This window comes from Anabrus simplex, chromosome 7, assembly GCF_040414725.1.
Source record: "Anabrus simplex isolate iqAnaSimp1 chromosome 7, ASM4041472v1, whole genome shotgun sequence".
Lineage (NCBI taxonomy): Eukaryota > Metazoa > Arthropoda > Insecta > Orthoptera > Tettigoniidae > Anabrus > Anabrus simplex.
In genome coordinates this window covers 193,308,028-193,314,671 of record NC_090271.1, presented here as the reverse complement: position 1 = coordinate 193,314,671, position 6,644 = coordinate 193,308,028, and the positions used below count along the sequence as shown (strand labels likewise).

At 44.1% G+C, this 6,644-nt stretch overlaps 1 non-coding gene across 1 annotated transcript; it reads right to left on the bottom strand.

Annotated features, from left to right (window-relative positions):
• Nucleotides 1-1,352: 1,352 nt before the first annotated feature.
• Nucleotides 1,353-1,424, bottom strand: TRNAC-GCA (transfer RNA cysteine (anticodon GCA)). Its single transcript has one exon. It is a non-coding gene; the product is annotated as a tRNA-Cys (tRNA).
• Nucleotides 1,425-6,644: the final 5,220 nt, after the last annotated feature.

The following is a 6,644-nucleotide window of genomic DNA, read 5'->3' as shown; positions in this document are numbered from 1 at the left end:
GCTGCAATGCGCCCACTTCGTATAAGATATTTCGTAGTATATGATACTCGCAATTGGTCGTTTGCACAATTTACTTGGTTGAACAACAGTGCTTTATGGTATGAAATCACTCACAATAAGTTTACACTCGCTTGGACAAAAAATATACGCACCGTAGAGGAACCACTGCAGGGGCACGTAAGTGAGTTGATGATAGTGGTGAATATTATTTTAAGAGGAAATACGACTAGAAAACCTAGAGTGTCAATAATGTAAGGGTGTATTCTGCCCGAACGCAGGTCCGAATCTCCGCAGAGGTGTACCTGAGCCGGAGTTTACGTACGGTAGGGTGGCCAGTTCCTTTCCGCTCCACCATTCCCTTACCCCCCCCCCCCCCACCAACAGCGCGTGGCAACCCATCCAAATCATGACCATGCCCAATGTTGCTTAACTTCGGAGATCTCACGGGATCCGGTGTTTCAACTGTCAATATAACCATAAATTTGTAGGTGGTGGTGATGCTGGGGGTGATTACCGCTTTAAGTGGAACTACATTAATCAAAAAGGAAAATATGGAAGGGCGTGAAAATGAAAGACTCTCTAGACATCGGAACCTAATACCGTCGGGATCGGCAATGAACAAGAGTAGATGAAAGTGAGCAGCCTGGCACAAGTAAGTGGAAGCAATGCGAGGACTCAGCTAAGGGCCTCGTTGCCGCCAACCCACGTTCCCAAGTTACGAGTCCCTGGGCTCCTTTTAGTTACCTATTACGACAGATTATCAAGCAGAACGTTAGATATTGGAGCTGTTGACTAAGATATAAACACTTACACACAAGACAGTAATGCATATTTTTAATTCATATGTATTTATATTTTACTTTCTTAATCTGCTTACCTTTCAGAGTTGGCTTTTCCCTCGAATTCAGCGAGGGATCTCACCTCTACAGCCTTAAGGGCAGTGTCCTGGAGCTTCTGATTCTGGTTCGGGGGATACAACTGGGGAGGATGACCAGTACATCGCCCAGGCGGCCTCACCTGCTATGCTGAAGAGGGGCCTTGCGGGGGATGGGAAGATTGGAAAGGATAGACAAGGAAGAGGGAAGGAAGTGTCCGTGGCCTTAAGTTAGGTACCATCCCGGCATTTGCCTGGAGGAGAAGTGGGAAACCACGGAAAACCACTTCCAGAATGGCTGAGGTGGGAATCGAACCCACCTCTACTGAGTTGACCTTCCGAGGCTGAGTGGACCCCGTTCCAGCCCTCGTACCACTTTTGAAATTTCGTGGCAGAGCCGGGAATCGAACCCGGGTTTCCGTGGGGTGGCAGCTAATCACACTAACCACTACACCACAGAGGCGGTAAAAAATGTACTAGGGGGCACCCGGGTTTGAACCGGAGACCTCTCGATCTGCAGTCGAATGCTCTACAACTGAGCTATACCCCCTTTATATTTTACTTCCTGGCCTTTTCCGAGTTACTTGTGGTCAGCACTTAAGAAGGATTCAGCCTAGTTTTACGGCCAGATGCCCTTCCTGACACATTTACCGGACTATGTGGCTCAGATGGTTGAGGAGCTGGCCTTCTGGTCCCAACTTGGCAGGTTCGATCCTGGCTCAGTTCGATGGTATTTGAAAGTGCTAAAGTACGTCAGCCTTGTGTCGGTAGATTTAGTAGCACGTAAAAGAACTCCTGCGGAACTAAATTCCGGCCCATCGGTGGCACCGAAAACCGTAAGAGTGGTTAGTGGGACGTAAAGCAAATAACATTATTTTATTTGCTGACACAAACCCAATGTGTGGGATGTACTCGTTATGGAATATTTCAGTGGTGGTTTTGTAATGCGATTGTTGTGTATTGTGACAAACACAAACATCCAGTCCTCGAATCACAGTAATGAACAATACGTACTTAAAATCCTTGACCCGGCCGAAAATCGAATCTGGTGACCTCTAAACCGAAGGCCAGTACGCTAACCATTCATCCAAGATGCCCATACGTATATCTGAAAAAATGTTTTTCTGCTATTTCATGAGCCCCTTGAAGTAGCTTCAGCATATTCCCTTCTCTCGCTCCTGACTCAGTTCCATCAAAATCTGAGTGGATCAGTAAACATTCATCCCACTTTCTCTCCAATTCCCTGGAAATAGATGAACTTCGTATAATGAAAAGAACTGCAATTTGTCTGCGGTGCGAGTAAGGGAAGGTTGAGATGTCAATTAGAGCTGGAATTCACCGAAAAGTGAAATGTTGTGACGTATGTAAGTGACGTTGAATGTAGTTCATTAGCGCAGTTTTCTACTAGCCCTTGGGCCACACCGTGTGGGAATAGGTGTGTAGAAATTCTTAAATTACTTTAGGCTATTATCATCTGGTGATTCAGAACAATATGAATTGACTCTAATAATAATTAATAATAGTAATTATAATTCTTGTTATTATTTTGTGTGGCTATACAATAGCTAGCCCGCTGCAGCCCTTGTAAGGCAGATCCTCCGTCGAGGGTAGGCAGCATCTGCCGTGGGTAGGATACTACGAGTTATTGTTGTATAGGATAGTGCTGTGTGTGGTTTGTGAATTGAAAGGGTGTTGGGCATTGTACAAAAATTGCGTCTCCGAGCCAGGGGAATTAACCACTTAAGGTTAAAAATCTCCGACCTGACCGGAAATCGAATCCGGGACCCACTGAACCGAAGACAAATACGCTGACCATTCAGCCATGGAGCCGGAGACACTATTAAAATAATTTAAGGTGAAAAAATTGTATAGATTTTTCTTCTTCTTCTTCTTCTTCTTTATCTGTTTACCCTCCAGGGTCGGTTTTTCCCTCGGACTCAGCGAGCGATCCCACCTTTACCGCCTCAAGGGCAGTGTCCTGGAGCTTCAGACTCTGGGTCGGGGAATACAACTAGGGAGGACTACCAGAACGTCGCCCAGGCGGCCTCACCTGCTATGCTGAACAGGGGTCTCTCGGGGGGATGGGAAGATTGGAAGGGATAGACAAGGAAGAGGGAAGGAAGCGGCCGTGGCCTTAAGTTAGGTACCATCCTAGCATTTGCCTGGAGGAGAAGTGGGGAAAGCACGGAAAACCACTTCCAGAGTGGCTGAGGTGGAAATCGAACCCACTTCTACTCAGTTGACCTCCCGAGGCTGAGTGGACCCCGTTCCAGCCCTCGTACCACTTTTGAAATTTCGTGGCAGAGCCGGAAATCGAATCCGGGCCTCCGGGGTGGCAGCTAATCACACTAACCACTACACCACAAAGGCATGTAACCGTTTTACTAACAAAATAAATCACTGCGGATTTCAGCAGGACGAAATAACAACCAAATAAAAAGACTCTCTGCCAATGATTAATTTGTAGTAGACAGCACAGGTGCTCTGGGTCATTTGGAATAAATGAAAACAGAAAGTCAGTAAGTGTTGCCAAACTGCTGTTGGATAGAGTAGCAATTTACTATGCAATATGACTATTTTCTCACTGAATTAAATTCTTCAAACCGCAGCTGCGTTCAGAATACGAAAGTTCATATTTTACTCCATTATCTGAAGGTCACCTGGACGGACGTCAATCGTCATAGAAATCCAAAGCGTTTAATGAGTTGTGGTGGTGGTGATTATTCTTTAAAGAAAAAGTACAAACAGGCAACCATCTTCTATAAACACTAATCAGAGGAAAAATGGAATGGGTATGATACTTCGGAAAATGAAGGTATCGGCCAAAGAAAGACAAGGTACACGAAGAGCGTAAAATGAAAGACGCTCTATGCGTCCATACGTAATACCGTCGGGGTCGGAAAAGAACAAGAGTTGACCAAGTGCGGTCGGATAGGATAGATGAAAGTGAGGAGCCTGACACAAGTAAGTGGAAGGAATGCCAGGATTCAGCTAAGCCCCCCTAGGTCGCCAACCTACGCTCACAAATTAAGAGCCATTTCGTAACCTCTTACGACAGGCAGGGAATACCGCAGGTGTTGTTCTACTATCCCCACCTACAGGGGGTATGTATAACGGGCAAAATGAACGTTGAAAGGGTGAATTAGTGCAATTTTAATATTGTTTCGATATCTCTTACACTCCATTGATAAGCTATACACCCTGCTTTTAAAGTGAGACGTAATCATCACTGAGAAAGTGAAAGTTTTCCACATCTGAAATGTATTTCCCTTTTTTTTTTTTTTTTGCTAGTGGCTTTACGTCGCACTGACACAGAGAGGTCTTATCGCGACGATGGGATAGGAAAGGCCTAGGAGTTGGAAGGAAGCGGCCGTGGCCTTAATTAAGGTACAGCCCCAGCATTTGCCTGGTGAGAAAATGGGAAACCACGGAAAACCATCTTCAGGGCTGCCGATAGTGGGATTCGAACCTACTATCTCCCGGATGCAAGCTCACAGCCGCGCGCCTCTACGCGCACGGCCAACTCGCCCGGTCTGAAATGTATTGGACGGTCAGCCGACCAAAGAATTAGTACGGTGTTTTTCAATATTGCTCTAACTAAAGCTTCCTCGATATTGTCGTCATAAAAATATACTTGCTTTTCATCGGGAAAATGAATAGGTAAGCGAATTACCATATGGGACTCGTTGTGACCTGGATAAGATAATATTCTGTATGCAGCTCCAGCAAGACTCAGATACCGCGAGTTTTAGAAATAAGACCTTTCATCATGATGAACCACGTTCAGCAGTTTTGTACGTTGCGCAATATTGTACTTTATGGACATATTTATGAATAAACTTTACACTGTGAACACTTGACGATATTTCGATATTGATGTGGGTCTGAAAATAATGTAATACAAAGGAACTATGTAACTCTTTTCAATTTATACGTATAGTCTTATATATGGAGGATAATAGCTCTACCATTATTTCTTCTCCGATAGAAGTGTTGACGTTGTACACAATTAGAAAAATGAATGGTTTCATGTAAATGCCAGAAAATTATCCCGAATTTCAAGTTTCCTGATCAGTGCCACTGCGTCTTGAAAATTCTGCATAATATTTCGAGCACTACTAGTGAACGAAGGAGGTAAAACCACAATAAGATCTGGTCTCAATTTTCCCCGTTAATTTACAGAGCTCGATAGCTGCAGCCGCTTAAGTGCGGCCAGTATCCAGTATTCGGGAGATAGTAGGTTCGAACCCCACTGTCGGCAGCCCTGAAAATGGTTTTCCGTGGTTTCCCATTTTCACAACTGGCAAATGTTGGGGGTGTACCTTAATTAAGGTCACGGCCGCTTCCTTCCAACTCCTAGCCCTTCTCGGTCCCATCGTCGCCATAAGACCTATATGTGTCGGTGCGACGTAAAGCCACTAGCAAAAAAAAAAAAAATAATAAATCCCGTTAATCTCTTAATGTAAAGAATCTGCTAGGGCAGCACATGAATAGACTCGCATTTTTTTCCTGTACATTGCGGATAAATTTCATTCTGTCACCTTCTATGTGCCAACGGCCGTAGCCGTGTTGAAACACCAGATCCCGTGAGATCTCCGGAGTTAAGCAACATTGGGCCTGGTCAGGAGTTGGATGGGTTGCCACGCGCTGTTGTTGGGGGGTAAGGGAATGGAGGAGCGGAAAGGAACTGGCCACTCTACCGCACGTAAACTCCGGCGCAGGAAGGTTCGGACCCGCCTTCGGGCGGTATAACCCTTAGCTTACCTTCTATATGACAATCGACGACATTCAGTTGCTGGGTCAGTTTATCTGCGTTTATAACAGGGTTGAAATCTCCTTTAGGAAGAAAAACTCGAACCATGAGCCTATATGAAATATATTCTTACATAGAAATAGTAGGCCTATTGAGAATTTTAGTTTTTCGTTCTCCTCCAGTTGGTATTGCAATATACCAGCTAGGTTCTCCAAATGGCCAGATGAATACGTACGCCATATGATCGCAGTGCATACAATAGTTATCGATGATTTTTAAGCCAACCACTTTTGCACAGACGGTAATGTGTCGATTGGATGGAGGAACACCGTCAACTGACACTAAATTAGTGGCAACCTCAGGTTTTTATACTTGATTGTGAAAGTTTACGTTTGTTAATTAGTCTGTTGGCAGTACAAGTGAAATTTACTCAATGTAGCTGTGTCTTGTGCTTCGTATATATATATATATATATATATATATATATATAATAAATAAATAAGTAAACATTGCACCGCCGAGGATCTTCGCGGTTGCATCCGAGAGATAGTGGGTTCGAACCCTACTGTCGGCAGCCCTGAAGTAGTTTTCCATTTTCACACAGGACAAATTCTGGGGCTGTGCCTTAATTAAGGCCACGGCCACTCCCTTTCCACTCCTAGCCCTTTCCTATCCCGTCGTCGTCATAAGACCTATCTGTGTCGGTGTGACCTAAAATTGTAAAAAAAATCTTCTAGGGTTTCCTGACACAGCATAAGCGCTTCACCTGGAGGTTGATAGGCTCATGATTTTCAATTAACTTTTGATGAATAGTTTTGTACGACTGTACGTAAGGATTAGACTGAATTTAAACGTCGTTTATCACCTTCAGGACATATTTTCTCAAGGAACAGATCGCAGAATTTTAAAATCTAAATTTATTTGCTTCATTGAAATCCAAAATATAGAGTTATCCATAAAAAGAAAAACATGAATTGTAAAGTTGTGTAGGAGACAAACTGTGATTTAATTTACCGG